The sequence below is a fragment of the Bombina bombina genome, chromosome 3 (genome assembly GCF_027579735.1).
Source record: "Bombina bombina isolate aBomBom1 chromosome 3, aBomBom1.pri, whole genome shotgun sequence".
Taxonomy (NCBI): domain Eukaryota; kingdom Metazoa; phylum Chordata; class Amphibia; order Anura; family Bombinatoridae; genus Bombina; species Bombina bombina.
Genome location: NC_069501.1, coordinates 201,106,752 through 201,127,640, shown reverse-complemented (window position 1 = coordinate 201,127,640; position 20,889 = coordinate 201,106,752). Strand labels below are relative to the sequence as shown.

Below are 20,889 nucleotides of genomic sequence, written 5' to 3'. Positions count from 1 at the left end.
AGACTGTCTAAAAAGCTGATGTGAACAGGAAGGCTGCTTGGTAAACACTGCTTGGTAAATTTGGACCCACTCCTTCTCCTGTTGGACACTGGATTGCATGCTACAGCAGAAGATGAAGATGACCATGCTGCAGCCACACTTGCCACTGCTACTCTAAATGCTTGAGTTGGAGAATTTGAAGGAATCCTGAGGATTTCTATAAGTGATTTTTCACTATGAATGAATCATGAATACACCACTTTGAATCTGAAAAAAGCACAATCCAAGCAGTGGACACATCTTGACTTTCCTCTCTTGCTGCACACTCTATATTCACCAGACTTTGCCCCCAGTTACTATAATCTGTTCCCATTTTTTGAAGGATCACTTTTTTGTGAGTGGTGGCAGCTGTTCAATAGTGTCTGGGTAATCAAGAACACTTTTTTTAAAGAAGGCATAAAAGTGTTGCAACTTCATTTGCAGAAATGTGTTGAGCTGAATGGGAAATATCTTGAAAAATACCAAATATTCATTGATCAAGTGTCTTCTTTCTAAGACAATATTATGACTTTGTATCTACCCTTGCACTTCTAAAGCTATCTTACAAAAGTCTGCTAAATATGTTTTTGTTTTTTTTAAACTTTCATCGCAGTTTCCATTTTATTAATGACATTGTGTACTCTGTAAAAATAGTAACAAGAGATTGTATTTCCTAGGCAGCAAATGTCTCTCTAAAGCAGCAGTGTTTCATTTTGTATACTTCCCAAAAAATAAAATAAAAATCCTTTTTGATACTTAATCCACTTTAATTGCATCATAACTGTAGAATGTGCATATATAAGCCAAGTAATGCACTGCACGTAATATGAAAAAACAAACAATAATACAGTAGGAACAAAGAAGCTTTAAAATAACTTAGCAGGTTCAAAAACATAAATGAACTTATTCCAACAAAAAATCCAAAACATGGGCTTCTTAACAAAAAATGGCCTATAGTTCAGAAGCGAAGCTGCAGCTAATGGGCAGATAAATCACAGGTTGCTCTTGGGTATTCTGCTAATACCTTTTTATATTTTACTTTACACCATCATAGAAAATAATATTTATAGAGGATGAGGGAAGTAAAGGTAATATCTTTCTTAGAAGGGGAAAATGGCACTGTAACTTTATGAGCAACTGGAGCTTTGAAGGCATTGATTGGTTTTATTTTAGTTAGAAGACCTATCGTAAAGTGTAAAAAAGGGTAAAAAAAAAATTGCACCAAGCAGAACATAAATACATAAAAATATAGTATTACACTCATATATAGACTATTAGGTTGAAATATTTCATATACATAATAATACATTTTTTTTAGAAGGTTAAAAGGTATATGGTATATGAGAAGGTGTTTGAGTGGAAAAGGCTATAATGTGTGAGTATAATATATACACGTAGAAGTCAATGAAGAAAAAAAAGTGGAAGGAAACCTAACACCCTACTCTCGTGCAAACTGGATTGCATATTCTCATTTGCGTTATCCCATAATGAAAATATGAATATTTCACATTCCAATGTTCTTCAAATAACAGAATATGTTCTATTTATTGATACATACATATTTCTACATATATCTGATGGTATTTTGGTACAATATATAGCTATACCTATATATACTTGAATATATCTAGGTGTATATATACTTGAATATATATAGGTGTAGATATATACAGATATATATATATATATATATATATATATATATATATATATATATAGTAATATCTATTTAATAATATTTTCTGCGATGTGCAAAATATTGGAATGTGACTTATTTACATTACATGCACAGTATAAAACTTTATTAGCTATGAACATTGCAACATTATGCTTTAACATGTCTTCATCTACTTGACTGTAATGTCCTCCAATACTAGCGATAAGGCGAACGAGTGCAAACCCCTTAAACGCTTATGCACAAGCATTTGTGCTCCACTTGTAATATTTTTAAAAATTATATATATTTATATTTAAAAATAAAAATAACATTTTATTCTATGCGAAGAACATGTAAAATATATATAACCACCTTCAGCTTTAGAGCAGTTGGTCTAAAGAGATGTCGGTTAGCGCACAAGCAGTAAGTGTTAGATTTTTAGTTTTTTTTTTTAAAGTGTGCTCCATTGAAGTTTAAGGGGAGAAGAAGTTAACTCGATTGCTATATAAAGTCCTGAAGTTAATTCAACAAAAAATCTTATACTTTTATACTTATAATTTGGCCAATATTTGGGCAATTTGCCATTGATGCCAGTTACAAGTAGCACCCATAGTATATCTTTGTTATGAATTTTATAAACAAAAGTTTTTGCATCTTTAGCTTCTTGGGTTGCAGTTCTGAGTTTTGTTCTTAATAACAGAGGTCCTGAAATGGATTTACAATCAAGTTCAGTCCAACATTTTGGGTTTTTATCTAGCATCTCCTTCATCGTTATCTATATTTAATTTCTAAAGTTTGACCAGTTCACCAGTGTTGCCAGCTATCCTGCATTTATTACTTGTATTCTCTTTGCCTTGAGCCTCACAACTTTTTTATACTGAGGATGAATATTTAAAGATAAACAATTCATAGAATAGACAGCATACAATTGGATGCAAACTATTTTTTGTAATTTAGATAATTGTATTTTTTTATTTAATTTATTTAATTTTAGTGAAATGTTAGGTGTTAGTGTAACTCGGGTTAGGTTTTATTTTACAGGTAACTTTGTATTTATTTTAACTAGGTAGCTAGTAAATAGTTAATAACTATTTACTAACTAGTCTACCTAGTTAAAATAAATACAAACTTACCTGTAAAATAAAAATAAAACCTAAGATAGCTACAATTTAACTATTAGTAATATTGCAGCTAGTTTAGGGTTTATTTTACAGGTAAGTATTTAGTCTTAAATAGGTATTATTTAGGTAATAATAGTAATTTTTATTTCGATTTATTTTAATTATATTAAAGTTATGGGTGTTAGGGTTACGTTAGGGTTAAGGTTAGACTTAGGGTTAGGTTTAGGGGTTAATATATTTTTTAGTGTTAGTGATGTGGGAGGCAAGAGGTTTAGGGGTTAATAACTTTAGTATAGTGGAGGCGGCAACATTGGGGGCGGCAGATTAGGGGTTAATAAGTGTAGGTAGGTGGGCGCGACATTGGGGGCAGCAGATTAGGGGTTAATAAGTGTAATGTAGGTGGCAACGATGTTAGGGGCAGCAGATTATGGGTTAATAAGTGTAGGTAGGTGTTGGCGATGTTGGGGGTGCAGATTAGGGGTTAATAAGTGTAATGTAGGTGTCAGCGATGTCGGGGGCGGCAGATTAGGGCTGTTTAGACTCAGGGTTTATGTTATGGTGTTAGGTTTAAACATAAATTTTCTTTCCCCATAGGAATCAATGTGGCTGCGTTACGGAGCTTTACGCTCCGTCATTGCAGGTGTTAGGCGTTTTTTTTAGCCGGCTGTCCCCATTGATGTCTATGGGGAAATCGTGCACGAGCACATCAAAGCAGCTCAAAGCAGCGCTGGTATTTGTGTGCGGTATGGAACTCAACGCTGCCATATTGCCCACAAACGCGGGTTTTTGGAAAACCTGTAATAGCAGCGGTATTAAAGGTGAGCAGTGGAAATTATTTGCAAGTTATTAGCGAGCCAGCCATAACGCAAAACTCGTAATCTGGCTGAGAGTTAGTTACAGCATTTGACAGACATATGTCAATCTGTAACAAGTTGTGCAAGACTGTCAGAAGAATTTGGAACAGCAACACAAACAAGTTTACCATTGAGTGTTTCATATAGGCCCACAGAATAATCAGTTTAAATGCAGTATAGTTTCAGCATATAAGTAAGACCACAAATATGAAAATATGCAATATATCATTGATGACTCCATATTGGCTTCTACCTCTCAAAGCACACTTAGAAATTTTTGTTAAGAAAAACATTTATATTGCATAGTTTCATATGCTTTAACTGCTTCAATTTAGCATTTTTTGGCGCTCCCTTACCTTGTACTATTGTAAATACATATATACACATATAAATACATTAATATATATGAACACACGTATAAACATATCTATATACATACAAATATATATTAATGTATATGTATGTGTCTCAATGTTGAAGCCCTTTGCCTGACTTTATTTTTCTAACACCCGAGATCTCAAATCTTTGAGCTCCTATAATTTTTTTATGCAATATTTTTTTAAATAAGCTTTATTAGACAGTGTTAATATGAGTGTACGTATACTTTGTAATGTATTTTTTAAGTGTTTTGTGCAACTCCAGTGTTTCGGAAAACAGTTAACCGAAGCTCTAAAGATGCGATAAGGATCATGATTTTGCTCCACTTGTATTTTCAGCAAAATGAAAATTGCCGCGCAAAAACACAATTGCGCTGGCGCAAAACCATTTGTGCCTCACTTGTATTCTAGCCCATATGTATTCTAGCACAGTTTCAGCTTTCAACTTGTAATACCAGTGCAAATTAACGCAGTCCCAATATCTATCTAAAGTAAAGGCTAGCCTCGAGCGAAGCCAGCTGTGCTAACCCTTCTCTGGTTTTACCATGGACTTATAATATCATAGTAGTGTGCTGATGGTAGCGTGGTCAAGTGATACTAGTTATTGTGCATGCACAATCATTAGCGTGTCACTTGTAATCTAGCGCTATGTAGGTTAAAATGGATTTATGATACTAAACCTTTAGCAATCATACTCAAACTCTCACTACGCTTGTTTTAAAAAGAAAGATATCCCTTCATTACCCATTACCCAGGTTTGCATTTTTAACTTTTGTGATTACTTTGTATCTAAGCCTCCACAGAATGCCTTCTTATTACAGTTCTTTTTACAGACTTGCATTTTAGCTAATCTGTGTAAAACTACACTGGAGTGAGCACAATGTTATCTATATGGCATATATGAACTAACGCTGTTTCGCTGTGAAAAACTGTCAAAATGCACTGAGATAAGAGGCAGTCTTCAAGGGCTTACTACTTACCATACGAGTCTACCTAGGTTTAGCTTTCAACAAAGAAAAAAAGTTATTTAAAACTACATGCCCTATCTGAATCACGAAAGTCCCTTTCACATTATTGGAGAAGAAATTTTAATGAGTAATAATATTAAAAAATAGAGAATGGACAATATTACTAAAACACATCTACAGTTTCAACATTTTTTTATAAAATTCTATACAGCTGATTTATCGAAGCCCACTTATCTCTTCAACCTCTAGTTTAGCCAACCCCATTTTAAAATTAAAAACATGTAAATTCAGAGAGACTGGGGAGATTTAGAGATCACCCATTGAATGCTGTCTTGTGTATCCATATTCTTGTTGGGTCCTAGTGCATTTGGAAAGCGTGAATTCGTTGCTTTTACATCTCTTCTTGTAGCTTGAATGTATCTTTATAATTGGTATGATTTAAACTCAAGTTTAATTACATAGAGACACCATCCACAAAACTCCTTCTTTCTACATATAGAAGTGGCTACCAAAATTATAGTAAAAATGAAAAATTTAACTATGAAAGTCAAAGCCTAAAGATGCTTTTACCCCAAAGGTTTTCAATCTTGCTTGCAAGCTGAAACAGATTTGCAGTTTACCCATAAAAGTTTTATTATATTCAGAGCTTCATACTTGACTGCCCAGAATATTAAACTGAACTGTAAACTTAATAGGGACTTCTTACACAAGAGATGTTTATACTGAATATTGCTGGTGATATTTCTGGATCATCAAATACTAACTTTATGAAAGTGTAGTGTCATTACTGTAAAACTATTAGGTAAGATATCTTTAGGTGGAAAATGTCATCACGGTTTAGAAAGAACTTTTTATATATGCAATCTTTGTTTGTTGATAACAGTAAAAATCTAAATGTTGCTATCTTTAAAAAATAAAAAATAAATTGCATTTCAGGGTCTGTACTAACTACATGCTGACTTTGTTAATCATTTCTCATAGCGTATAGCTCTTTCATAATCTGTTATAATGTTTTTGACAAAATGTCATATGTTTAATGACAATATATGTTGCTTTTTGTGCCATTATTTGATTGCGTAAACTAAAGTTAATAGAAGGATAAATAGATGGTAGAAAAAATAATTTGCATGCTCTGCAACAGCAAAGCTTTTTCATACACAAATGAGTGCATCAGTTAATAGAGATGGCATTTAGGCTTTAGCATATTCATTGAGTCATTTGATATGTGAGCAGCTGAATACATTCTTGGATGAAATGGATGATCAACAAATGATTGCTTGATGAAATGGATTAGTTCATTTGTTCATGCCATTTGGCGCTACAAAAAGGTGCAGGAATGGGGGGGAGGAGTTATATTGTTTGATTAATAAGCTAATTTGTTTGTAATGATGTACAGGGGGTCTTACCATCCATTTGTCCATCTTACCCTTTCCAGTCCTGCCATAATATTACTAATGACTGATATAAGGGACAGCCAGTCAGGCACTAATTGCTGGATTATAGTCATATCATACAGGAGTTATAAAATGGTGAAGAATCTAGATCCAGTATTCACCCAAACTGAATGCCTGCATGAACAAAATTCGGCCGAAATGAAATCCTGCCGCTTCCATCTTAAAAAAATCTCTAAAACTAGACATTTCCTTACACAAGACACAACTAAGATTTTAATCCACTCTCTCATCCTTTGCCGCCTTGACTACTGCAACTCCGTCCTCTCTGGTCTCCCTAGCTGCCGTCTAGCTCCTTTACAATCCATAATGAATGCCTCTGCCAGGCATCTTCCTTACATGTCACTCTTCATCTGCTGCACCTCTGTGTCAATCCCTTCACTGGCTTCCTCTTTTCTCCAGGATCTAACATACAATGCCCTCAACTGAACTGCTCCCCTCTATATCTCAGACCTTGGGGCTGAATTATCAAGCCCCTTCAGGCATGCTTGAAACAGCAGTTATGAAGCAGCGATCTGCGAGATCCTAAACGATTGGGCTGCTTGAATCTGCAGGGGGCGGCGTTGCATGGTTCTGGTGAACTGCTTGTGCAATGTTAAATGCCGACAGCATATGTTGTCGGCACACAGTGATGTCTGTCGGACATGATACGCTACAGCATATTATGTCAGACAGACATTAATAAATAGACCCCCTTGTCTCAAGATACTCTCCCTCCCATCCCCTTCGCTCTGCTCACGACCTCCTACTCTCCTCTTCCCTTTTTACCTCCTCACATTCCCGCTTGCTGCAAGCGGGAATGTGAGGAGGTAAAAAGGGAAGCGGCTTGCAGGACTTCTCCAGACTGGCTCCCATCTTGTGGAACTCTCGGCCTCACTTCACAAGACTCTCCCCTAGTTTTGAATGCTTCAAGCACTCCCTAAAGACTCTTCTGTTCAGGGATGCATACAACCTACACTAACCTTACCTAATACCAGTTCCTCTCCTCTATTGCTATCCGCCATGAACCTCCTTAGAATGTAAGCCTCAGAGCCCAACTGCTTGCAGATCACCTTCACAAGAGCTGACTACAACAGTGCGACGCTAGGCAGGTCCCTCTACCCATTTGATCCCTATAATTGCTACCTTGCATAACGCCTATATTTATATCGCTGCAGAATCTGTTGGCGCACTACAATTAACCGATAATAATAATGTTTGAAAAATCTGAAACGAATTCCTGTGCACGTCTAGTTATTATTTATCAACCAGCAAGCTGCATATGTGAACAGGCAAACACTGGACAACAGGGGCATATTTAAGTTTAGCTCTACCCTAGACTGTGAAATCTGCTGCCCTCTCCCATTTTCCTACCTCAACCTATTTTAGCTTATATTTGACTCACATATTTTTCCTGCATATGTACTGAACAATGATTTATTTACATATTAATGGCCAGATTATGAGTGGCGTGATAGCAGTTACACTTGAAAGATATCGGGGTTTATTGTGGCTTTTTGCGATGTTGCACTCGTATTACAAGTTCAAAGTAAACGCGACCGCTTGATCGCAATTGAATTAAATGCGCGTTGGAATAGCGCAACCTCAGAGCTCTGGTTAACTGTTATGTTAGAATAAAAAGTGTCACAAAACACATCAAACATACATTTAAAAGTACAGTTACACTCATAACACTATCTAATAAAAAATATTAAAAAAAGATGCAAAAAAGTTATATGGGCTCAAAGATATGAGGTTTCAGGTGTATAAAAAAGGACTGAAAAGGGCTTGTATGTATGTATATATGTATAGAGATATGTGTGTACAGATGTATTTATTTGTTTATATGTATATATATGTATTTTCAGACATATATACATATACACATATAAACCCATAAATACATATGAATACATATATACCAAATATTATTTACCAAAATACCATCAGATTTACTGTATATAAAAATATGTATTTATAAATAAATAGAACATAGTCTGCTATCGGAAGAACATTGGAATGTGAAATATTAATATTTTCATGTCGGGTTAGCGCACTTGAGAAAATGCGATCGGGTTTGCGCACAAGTTGGGTGTTTTTTTTTCTTCTACTTTACACACTCCATTGACTTCTATGGATGAATATGCTAAAGCCGTCTCAATATTCAAAGTTTGGCTTTTTGCGTGCATCAGGTTTTAATATGAGCGCTACCCAACATAGGAAAAAAGCTTACTTCTACTGGAGTTAGCACAGAAAATCAGGTAAAATTTATTACGTCCTGTAAATTACCTGTAGACAATTTATAAACCATTTGTATCTGCTTGGAGAGCATGCAAACTGCAAGGCATCTAGGAACTAAGCTGTTCTTTAAAATCTGCTGCCCCTTAAAATCCTGCTATCTTAGGCACAATGCACAAAGAATAATTCACAATAAAATATTTGAAGTGGATGGTTAAATATTTAAACCAATATATCTTAATGCGGCAAATACTTTTTTAGCACGGTCTGTACTTTTAATGGATAGGGCATAGATCGCTATTAAAGGGACACTAAATAAATGCTAGATAGAATGAATCATTTAAAGAAAAGATTAGTCTGAGAATAACATGTAGATGTATTTTTTAAAGTTTTATTAGCTGTTTAAATATTGACAAAATATGTGTAAAATTGTAATGTCTATAAAACAATGGAAGCTGCCATCTTGTAACTTAGGTTACCTTATCTGTTGTGAAGTGACAGTTATACGGTAAATATGTCACTAGAGTGTACAGCCAATGGCTGCGTGGAATATAACAGTATTATGCACTTCAATTTCTAACAGGAACTGAAAAACTCACAATTTCAGAATAGAATTATAAGAAAAGGTGACAAAATAAATAATGAAAGCATATTACAGAGTTATATATATATATATATATATATATATATATATATATAATACACAAACAATTACTCAGCGCTATCTATCTTATAAAGAAAACCAAGATGTGTATATAATAAGTACCAATAGTAATATATCAAATATCGATTATCAATTATCAATGTCTATGATCAAATCTGCAAGTATCATAGGTGCATTGAATAAATATATAGAAAAATTAATAAGGAAAGTACATAAGAAAAATGTATATACCATCAACTGTATGTATACAATATATAGGTACTATCCTGTTTGTAACAGTCTGTGTTAGTCCACAATAACAGGGCGTGCTTGATGTGAAGCAAAAAAGTTCTCCCAGGGTATGGTAGAGATAAGTTGTAGTGCAGCTCTTCTGAGGAAGCTTTCCCAAAGAAACGATCCACCAAATTTGTAAAACTATAGAAAAAACAGAGAAAAGCGCAAAAACACCAGATCTCTGTGCAGAGTTAAAAACACATTTAATCAGAACTTAACATAAAGTATTGCACTCACAAGATTAAAAACATATATGTGCATTTAGTGCATAAATGAGCACAAACATATATCACCGTGTCCAGCTCTTTTTTCTTTTCCTCCTTTGTTGCTTTAGGGGATTCCCACAAAAGTCCAAAAGTCACGGGGACTTTTGGACTTTTGTGGGAATCCCCTAAAGCAACATAACAGGTGAATAATTCAATAAAGTCCCATATACAATAAAAAACTTACTATTTGAGAGGACCGGTAACCCTCAGCTCTCACGCGCTCTGACTGATTCGAATGGCAGAGTACGGAAGCCTCACTGGGACCTATTTCCTCCTAGAGTGGGTATTCCGCCTAACAGCTGATACACAGCTGATTTCAAACTCGACGCGCGTTTCGTTCCGTAATCGGCGGAACTTTTTCAAGAGTCTACTCTTGAAAAATTTCCTGTGAGTGCAATAATTTATGTTAAGTTCTGATTAAATGTGTTTTTAACTCTGCACAGAGATCCGGTGTTTTTGCGCTTTTCTCAGTTTTTTCTATAATTATATATATATATATATATATATTTATTTATTTTATTTATTTATTTATAAAATATTTTACCAGGAAGGATACATTGAGATTTCTCTCGTTTTCAAGTATGTCCTGGGACCGCAAAACATTGCATTGATACAATAGGGTACAATAAAATACAAAAACAATAATAATACACACAAAAAAATATGCAAACATTTAACATAGAGCAGGTACGAAATATTTAATCAGCCATGACAGGAGCATTCTGTTTTGAGATATGTATAGCTTGATCTCTTAAAGGATTTTAGGCTTGGGGAAGTTTTTAAAGTGTGAGGGAGGTCATTCCATAATTGTGGCGCTCTGTAGGAAATGGAGGATCGAGCTGCTTTCTTTTTGTATTGAGGCAAGCTAAATAATGTGCTGCTATTGGATCGGAGGTTATAGGAGGTGGGAATAGCAGGGGAGAGCATTCTGCTCAGGTAGGGTGGGAGCTTCCCAGAAAGGCTCTTAAAGACAAGGCAGGAAAGATGGAGGGTGCGTCTGGATTCCAGCGATAGCCAGTTTAGTTCTTTTAGCATTTCACAATGGTGGGTCCTGTAGTTACATTGTAGCACAAAGCGGCAGAACGAGTTATATAATGTATTTAGTTTATTAATTTATTTGTTTATATAATTTATTTAGTTTATTAGGTTATTCTGTATATATATATATATATATATATATATATATATATATATATGTGTGTGTGATTTATCATTTTATATTACTATCTCAAAGTGTTTACTGTCCCTTTAAGGAGTTTATTGCGCTCATACACCAAGATTAAAAGTTGTGGAGTATGGCTTTATTGCTTAAAAAATGGCCTTTGAGTGCAGAATGGTCAACTACTCAGTATTACAATTCACGTGATATGGCTTTAACGCAATCGTTATGGCCTATACCATAACTACAGCAAGACTTGTAGTTATGGATTTTGCAAAACAAAAAAGTATTTCAAAACCCAAAAAAATATGTTACAAAGTACACTAACACCCATAAACTACACTATTAACTCCTAAACTGCCACCCCCCCCATTGCAACTAATAAATAAAGCTGTTAACCCATAAACGGCCATCCCCCCAAATTGTGACTACTAAAATAAACCTATTAACCCCTAAACCGGCATCCCCCACATCGCAACTAATAAATAAAGCTGTTAACCCCTAAACTGCCATCCCCCCACATCGTGACTACTAAAATAAGCCTATTAACCCCTAAACCATCATTCCCCCACATCACAACTATCTAAATTAAACTATTAACCCCTAAACCTAACACCCCCTAACTTTAAATTAAAGTTACAATATATTAACAACCTTAAAATAAATAAAACTTACCTGTGAAAAAAATAAAACCTAAGCTTAAACTACAAAATATAACCTAACATTGCAGAAAATATTAAAAATCTAAAATTACACAAAATAAAAAATCTAACATTACTGAAAAAAACTAACATTACAAAAAAATAGCTAAGATTACAAAAAATAAAAAGTTAACATTAGAGAAAAACAGAATTTATGCTTACCTGATAAATTACTTTCTCCAACTGTGTGTCCGGTCCACGGCGTCATCCTTACTTGTGGGATATTCTCTTCCCCAACAGGAAATGGCAAAGAGTCCCAGCAAAGCTGGTCACATGATCCCTCCTAGGCTCCGCCCACCCCAGTCATTCGACCGACGGACAGGAGGAAATATATATAGGAGAAACCATATGATACCGCGGTGACTGTAGTTAGAGAAAATAATTCATCAGACCTGATTAAAAAAACCAGGGCGGGCCGTGGACCGGACACACCGTTGGAGAAAGTAATTTATCAGGTAAGCATAAATTCTGTTTTCTCCAACATTGGTGTGTCCGGTCCACGGCGTCATCCTTACTTGTGGGAACCAATACCAAAGCTTTAGGACACGGATGAAGGGAGGGAGCAAATCAGGTCACCTAAACGGAAGGCACCACAGCTTGCAAAACCTTTCTCCCAAAAATAGCCTCCGAAGAAGCAAAAGTATCAAATTTGTAAAATTTGGCAAAAGTGTGCAGTGAAGACCAAGTCGCTGCCTTACATATCTGGTCAACAGAAGCCTCGTTCTTGAAGGCCCATGTGGAAGCCACAGCCCTAGTGGAGTGAGCTGTGATTCTTTCAGGAGGCTGCCGTCCGGCAGTCTCATAAGCCAAACGGATAATGCTTTTAAGCCAAAAGGAAAGAGGGGTAGAAGTCGCTTTTTGACCTCTCCTTTTACCAGAATAAACAACAAACAAGGAAGATGTTTGTCTGAAATCTTTAGTAGCCTCTAAATAGAACTTTAGAGCACGGACAACGTCCAAATTGTGTAACAAACGTTCCTTCTTTGAAACTGGATTCGGACACAAAGAAGGTACAACTATCTCCTGGTTAATATTTTTGTTAGAAACAACTTTAGGAAGAAAACCAGGCTTAGTACGCAAAACCACCTTATCTGCATGGAACACCAGATAAGGAGGAGAACACTGCAGAGCAGATAACTCTGAAACTCTTCTAGCAGAAGAAATTGCAACCAAAAACAAAACTTTCCAAGATAGTAACTTAATATCTACGGAATGTAAGGGTTCAAACGGAACCCCTTGAAGAACTGAAAGAACTAGATTTAGACTCCAGGGAGGAGTCAAAGGTCTGTAAACAGGCTTGATCCTAACCAGAGCCTGAACAAATGCTTGAACATCTGGCACAGCTGCCAGTCTTTTGTGTAGTAAGACAGATAAAGCAGAGATCTGTCCCATAAGAGAACTTGCAGATAAACCTTTCTCCAAACCTTCTTGAAGAAAGGAGAGAATCTTAGGAATTTTTATCTTATTCCATGGGAATCCTTTGGATTCACACCAACAGATATATTTTTTCCATATTTTATGGTAAATTTTTCTAGTTACAGGTTTTCTTGCCTGAACCAGAGTATCTATCACCGAATCTGAAAACCCACGCTTTGATAGAATCAAGCGTTCAATCTCCAAGCCGTCAGTTGGAGGGAGACCAGATTTGGGTGTTCGAATGGACCTTGACCAAGAAGGTCCTGTCTCAAAGGTAGCTTCCATGGTGGAGCCGATGACATATTCACCAGGTCTGCATACCAAGTCCTGCGTGGCCACACAGGAGCTATCAAGATCACCGAGGCCCTCTCCTGATTGATCCTGGCTACCAGCCTGGGAATGAGAGGAAACGGTGGGAATACGTAAGCTAGGTTGAAAGTCCAAGGTGCTACAAGTGCATCTACTAGAGTCGCCTTGGGATCCCTGGATCTGGACCCGTAGCAAGGAACCTTGAAGTTCTGACGAGACGCCATCAGATCCATGTCTGGAATGCCCCATAATTGAGTTATTTGGGCAAAGATTTCCGGATGGAGTTCCCACTCCCCCGGATGAAATGTCTGACGACTCAGAAAATCCACTTCCCAATTTTCCACTCCTGGGATGTGGATCGCAGACAAGTGGCAGGAGTGATCCTCCGCCCATTGAATTATTTTGGTCACTTCTTTCATCGCCAGGGAACTCTTTGTTCCCCCTTGATGATTGATATAAGCAACAGTCGTCATGTTGTCTGATTGGAACCTTATGAATTTGGCCTTTGCTAGTTGAGGCCAAGCTCTGAGAGCATTGAATATCGCTCTCAGTTCCAGAATGTTTATCGGGAGAAGAGACTCTTCCCGAGACCATAGACCCTGAGGTTTCAGGGATCCCCAGACCGCACCCCAGCCCACTAGACTGGCGTCGGTCGTGACAATGACCCACTCTGGCCTGCGGAAGCTCATTCCCTGGGACAGATGGTCCAGGGTCAGCCACCAACGGAGTGAATCTCTGGTCTTTTGATCTACTTGAATCATTGGAGACAAGTCTGTATAATCCCCATTCCACTGTTTGAGCATGCACAGTTGTAATGGTCTTAGATGAATTCGTGCAAAAGGAACTATGTCCATTGTTGCAACCATCAATCCTATTACTTCCATGCACTGTGCTATGGAAGGACGAGGAACAGAATGAAGTACTTGACAAGAGCTTAGAAGTTTTGATTTTCTGACCTCTGTCAGAAAAATCCTCATTTCTAAGGAATCTATTATTGTTCCCAAGAAGGGAACTCTTGTTGACGGGGACAGAGAACTCTTTTCTTTGTTCACCTTCCATCCGTGAGATGTGAGAAAGGCTAGAACGATGTCCGTATGAGCCTTTGCCTTTGACAGGGACGACGCTTGTATTAGAATGTCGTCCAAGTAAGGTACTACTGCAATGCCCCTTGGTCTTAGAACCGCTAGAAGGGACCCTAGCACCTTTGTGAAAATCCTTGGAGCAGTGGCTAATCCGAATGGAAGAGCCACAAACTGGTAATGTTTGTCCAGAAAAGCGAACCTTAGGAACTGATGATGTTCCTTGTGGATAGGGATATGTAGGTACGCATCCTTTAGATCCACGGTAGTCATAAATTGACCTTCCTGGATGGTGGGTAGAATCGTTCGAATAGTTTCCATTTTGAACGATGGTACCCTGAGAAATTTGTTTAGGATCTTCAAATCCAGAATTGGTCTGAACGTTCCCTCTTTTTTGGGAACTACGAACAGATTGGAATAAAATCCCATTCCTTGTTCCTTTATTGGAACTGGGTGTATCACTCCCATCTTTAACAGGTCTTCTACACAATGTAAGAATGCCTGTCTCTTTATTTGGTTTGAGGATAAGTGAGACTTGTGGAACCTTCCCCTTGGGGGTAGTTCCTTGAATTCCAGGAGATAACCTTGAGAAACTATTTCTAGCACCCAAGGATCCTGAACATCTCTTGCCCAAGCCTGAGCAAAGAGAGAGAGTCTGCCCCCCACCAGATCCGGTCCCGGATCGAGGGCTACTCCTTCATGCTGTTTTGTTAGCAGTGGCAGGCTTCTTGGCCTGCTTACCCTTGTTCCAGCCTTGCATTGGTTTCCAGGCTGGTTTGGGTTGTGAGGCATTACCCTCTTGCTTAGAGGATGCAGAATTAGAGGCTGGTCCATTTCTGCGAAAGGGACGAAAATTAGGCTTATTTTTAGCCTTAAAAGACCTATCCTGTGGAAGGGCGTGGCCCTTTCCCCCAGTAATGTCTGAAATAATCTCTTTCAAATCAGGTCCAAATAAAGTTTTACCTTTGAAAGGAATGTTAAGCAATTTTGTCTTGGATGACACATCCGCTGACCAAGACTTTAGCCAAAGCGCTCTGCGCGCCACAATAGCAAACCCTGAATTTTTCGCCGCTAATTTTGCTAATTGCAAAGCGGCATCTAAAATAAAAGAGTTAGCCAATTTAAGTGCGTGAACTCTGTCCAAAACCTCCTCATATGGAGTTTCTCTACTGAGCGACTTTTCTAGTTCCTCGAACCAGAACCACGCTGCCGTAGTGACAGGAACAATGCATGAAATTGGTTGTAGAAGGTAGCCTTTCTGTACAAAAATCTTTTTAAGCAAACCTTCCAATTTTTTATCCATAGGATCTTTGAAAGCACAACTATCTTCGATAGGAATAGTAGTGCGTTTGTTTAGAGTAGAAACTGCCCCCTCGACCTTGGGGACTGTCTGCCATAAGTCCTTTCTGGGGTCGACCATAGGAAATAATTTCTTAAATATAGGGGGAGGAACAAAAGGTATGCCGGGCTTTTCCCACTCTTTATTTACTATGTCCGCCACCCGCTTGGGTATAGGAAAAGCGTCGGGGGGCACCGGAACCTCTAGGAACCTGTCCATCTTGCATAATTTCTCTGGAATGACCAAATTGTCACAATCATCCAGAGTAGATAATACCTCCTTAAGCAGTGCGCGGAGATGTTCTAATTTAAATTTAAATGTCACAACATCAGGTTCAGCTTCATGAGAAATTTTTCCTGAATCTGAAATTTCTCCCTCAGACAAAACCTCCCTCATGGCCCCTTCAGATTGGTGTGAGGGTATGACAGAACAATTATCATCAGCGTCCTCTTGCTCTTCAGTGTTTAAAACAGAGCAATCGCGCTTTCTCTGATAAGTAGGCATTTTGGATAAAAGATTTGCTATGGAGTTATCCATTACAGCCGTTAATTGTTGCATGGTAATAAGTATTGGCGCACTAGATGTACTAGGGGCCTCCTGCATGGGCAAAACTGGTGTAGACACAGTAGGAGATGATGTAGTATCATGTTTACTCCCCTCATTTGAGGAATCATCTTGGGCAATATCATTATTTGTGGCAGTACTGTCCTTACTTTGTTTGGACGCTATGGCACAATTATCACATAAATTTAAATGGGGAGACACATTGGCTTTCATACATATAGAACATAGCTTATCTAAAGGTACAGACATGTTAAACAGGCTTAAACTTGTCAACAAAGCACAAAGAAACGTTTTAAAATAAAACCGTTACTGTCACTTTAAATTTCAAACAGAAAACACTTTATTACTGAATATGTGAAAAAGTATGAAGGAATTGTTCAAAAATTACCAAAATTTCACCACAGTGTCTTAAAGCCTTAAAAGTATTGCACACCAAATTTAACCCTTAAAATAACGGAACCGGAGCCGTTTTTCAATTTAACCCCTATACAGTCCCAGATATAGTCTTTGCTAAGACCCAACCATACGATACCAAATGACGCCTTCTAAAAGCTTTTTCAGAGATTCTTAGATCCTCACACATGCATCTGCATGCCCTGCTCTCAAAAAACAACTGCGCATTAATGGGGCGAAAATGAGGCTCAGTCTATGACTAGAAAGGCCCCCTGACTGAAAAAGGTGTCCAATACAGTGCCTGCCGTTTTATAAATGTTCCCCAAGATTATAAATGCCAATTGTTAGCCTAAATCTGAATAATATGCACAAATAAAGCAATCGATTTAGCCCATAAAAATGTCTACCAGTTTTTTAGCCCATAATAAGCCCTTTATTCTGTTTTTGACTAAGAAAATGGCTTACCGGTCCCCATGAGGGGAAATGACAGCCTTCAGCATTACACAGTCTTGTTAGAAATATGGCTAGTTATACCTTAAGCAGAAAAGTCTGCTAACTGTTTCCCCCAACTGAAGTTACTTCATCTCAACAGTCCTATGTGGAAACAGCAATCGATTTTAGTTACTGTCTGCTAAAATCATCTTCCTCTTACAAACAGAAATCTTCATCCTTTTCTGTTTCAGAGTAAATAGTACATACCAGCACTATTTTAAAATAACAAACACTTGATAGAAGAATAAAAACTACATTTAAACACCAAAAAACTCTTAACCATCTCCGTGGAGATGTTGCCTGTGCAACGGCAAAGAGAATGACTGGGGTGGGCGGAGCCTAGGAGGGATCATGTGACCAGCTTTGCTGGGACTCTTTGCCATTTCCTGTTGGGGAAGAGAATATCCCACAAGTAAGGATGACGCCGTGGACCGGACACACCAATGTTGGAGAAATAACAAACGATATTATCCAAAATTAAAAAGTTATTCCTAATCTAATACCCCCTTAAAAACAAAAAAAACCACCCCAAAATAACAACCCGTAATCTAACAGTAAACTAACAATAGCCCTTAAAAGGATCTTTTATGGGGGAATATGTGCACAAGCATGCCAAGTCAGAACTTGGATTTTGTCTGGGGCTTACCGCACCATACCGCACAACAAAAGAAAGTTTTATGGTGACTTGTAATGCCCGCACTATGGAAATAGCGCTATAGCCCCATTTTGCGGTGTGTGTATGCAACAGGTTTACCGCACAACTTGTAATCTTGGTGATAGTAAGTTAAGAGTTGTACTTAAGCACAATTCAAAATACCACTGTAAACTGTGCCGCTTTTAAAAACCTGAAGTAAAGCATTACTATTAATAGTATACACAGAACTACATGGAGAACTCACATGCACACCATCATCTTAGATCACCTATAGATTTTGTGTGCCCACAATATGAAACATGAGCACTTTACACTGTCACTCAAGTGATAAAAAATAACTTTGCACTTGTGGTTTGAGCTAAAAAAATAGAAGCACTATTGATTGAGCTTTATGAATGTTAGCACACAGAACTCCACTTGTAATCTAGGCCATAAATAAACTCATCTACAGAGCACTACTGGGAGCTAGCTGAAGACATCTGGTAAACCAATGACACGAGATAAAATGTCTTTAGTCACCAATTACCAGCTAGTAGTTTAGGATATGCACATATTCTTTTTCAACAGAGGATACCAAGAAGTAAATTTGAAAAAAGTGTCCTAAAACAACATGTTCTATAACAAACATTAGGGAATTAAAGGGAAAGTGTTTCACAGTGATTTAGACTTTTTTAAAGACTGTTTTTGTACTGTATGATATGTTTTTTCCTGTCAGGCTTATTAAAGCTTACCTGTAGGAATGTGCGATTCATTTCAGATCGATTCGGAAATTCGACCGAATTCGTAAAATTCGGGAATCAGATCGATTTGAATTTCCGAATTAAAATAGTGCCGAATCTACTGAATAAATCCGAATTAGTTTGGATTTATTTGGATTTATTCGGTAGATTCGGATGGCCATGGATTACACTAGTATTGTACAGTATATTAGGTTATATCACTCTACTATGGGTTACACCTAATATACAGTACATAATACTAGTCTAATACACAGCACATCCCACCTAACACTTACCGAAATTCTGAATTTCTGAACCGAATCCAGCCGAATTTATTAGAATCCGAATGAATCTGAAACTAATTGATTCGAATTTTTCCAAAATCGAATCGATCCAAACCGAAATTTGAAAAAATCCAAATCGATCCGAACCGAACCGAATTTTTTCGCCATGCACATGTCTACTTACCTGTCTTCAGCAATGGTATTTGTAACTATTACCCGGTGAGTATAAAAATAAAAATAAAGTTTAACATGTTGTGTGCTTGCTCTTTAATATTCATATTATATTAGAAAACATGCAAGTACTTTGTCCTTTTAAGTAGTTTATTAATGTTGTGTACACTACTATAAAATATGATTGATATTGATGATGTAATGAAAGTTTTATTTACTTTAGACATATTGTGCTGGTTGACAGTAGTGTATGTTAATAAATTTAACTAAAAATCATATTCTTTCTAGGTTACATAGAAAATCAAATTAATATATAAAAGTAAAATGTTAGTTTATAAACAATTGCATCCCTAATATTTACAGTATGCCGTCTTTCTCAAAATACAGGAAACTTCCCTTTTATTGTACTACAGAGCTTAGAAGGGGTTTTAAACTCATTGATCTCACGGTATATTATCTTCAAAAGATTCTTAATGTATATACCATATACAGAGCTGGATTACAAGGGGCACACTACTGTTAGTGCAGGTCGCGATAACCAATATCGCAACCAAGCTAACATTTGTGTGTATTACAAGTTGAAAGTAAACACGTTTGCTCAAGTGCAAACTAAATTAGCTTGTGTCGGGTTTGCGTGAGTAAAGACCTAGCATATAGTGTAAAAAAAAATTGCACCAAACACAATCTAAATATATTAAAACAAAGTGTTAAAGTCATATACACTATATGAAAAAACAAACACCCCCCATTCTATGACAAGTGCTGTTTTTGGACCTGACGCTGATAACAACTTGGATGGTCCTTTTTCTTCTTTGGCCCAGAGAACACGTCCGCTTTTCACAAAAACTTTTTGAAATGTTGACTCATCTGACAACAAAACACAATTCCACTGTGCTTCTGTCCATCTCAGATGAGACAGAGCGCAGAGAAGTTGGTGGTGCTTCTGAACAGTGTTGATGTTTGACTTCTGCTTTGCATAGTGAAGCATTAACTTGCATTTGTGGATGCAGTGGACTTACGAAAGTTTACCAAAAGTATTCCTGAATCCATATCAGAATATCCATTACAGACTCATGACGCTTTTTGAGTCAATGCCAGCTGAGTTATCGGAGATCACGCACATTCAGAGGTGTTTTTTGGCCTTGCCCTTTACGCACTGATATTTGACTGGATTCTTTGAATGTATTAATTATATTGTGCACTGTAGAAGGTAAAATGCCCAAAATCCTACAATTTTTTCTTTGGGGAATGCTGTTTTCAAAGTGTTGGACAATTTGCTGATGCATCTGTTGGCAGATTGGCGAGCCTCAACCCATCCTTGCTCTTGAAGGACAAGGCCTTTTTTGGAGCCTCCTTTTATACTATGATTATACAATTGTCCCACCTGTTTCACATCACCTTCTTATTTCAACTTGTCAGATCGCTATTAGTCCTAAAGTGCCCATGTCATACCTTTTTTGGAGTGTGTTGCATTCATCAGATTTGAAATGAGTGTATATTTTCACAAATACATAAGATTCACGAAGTAAAACATCAAATAAAGTGTTAGTAATGTGTTTTCAAAATAGTACAGGGTGAATTGAATTTTCAAATGACTCTTTTTGTTTGTTTTTTTGCACTTTCCATACTGTCCCAACTTTTTCAGAATTGGGGTTGTGTGTGTGTGTATATATATATATATATATATATATATATATACACACAGTATATATAGAGTATATATATATATATATATATATATA

At 37.0% G+C, this 20,889-nt stretch overlaps 1 protein-coding gene across 1 annotated transcript in view; it reads right to left on the bottom strand.

The window, feature by feature from the left end:
* Nucleotides 1–20,889, bottom strand: part of GRPR (gastrin releasing peptide receptor) — a 253,459-nt gene that overhangs the window by 124,980 nt on the left and 107,590 nt on the right. The window lies entirely within an intron of this gene.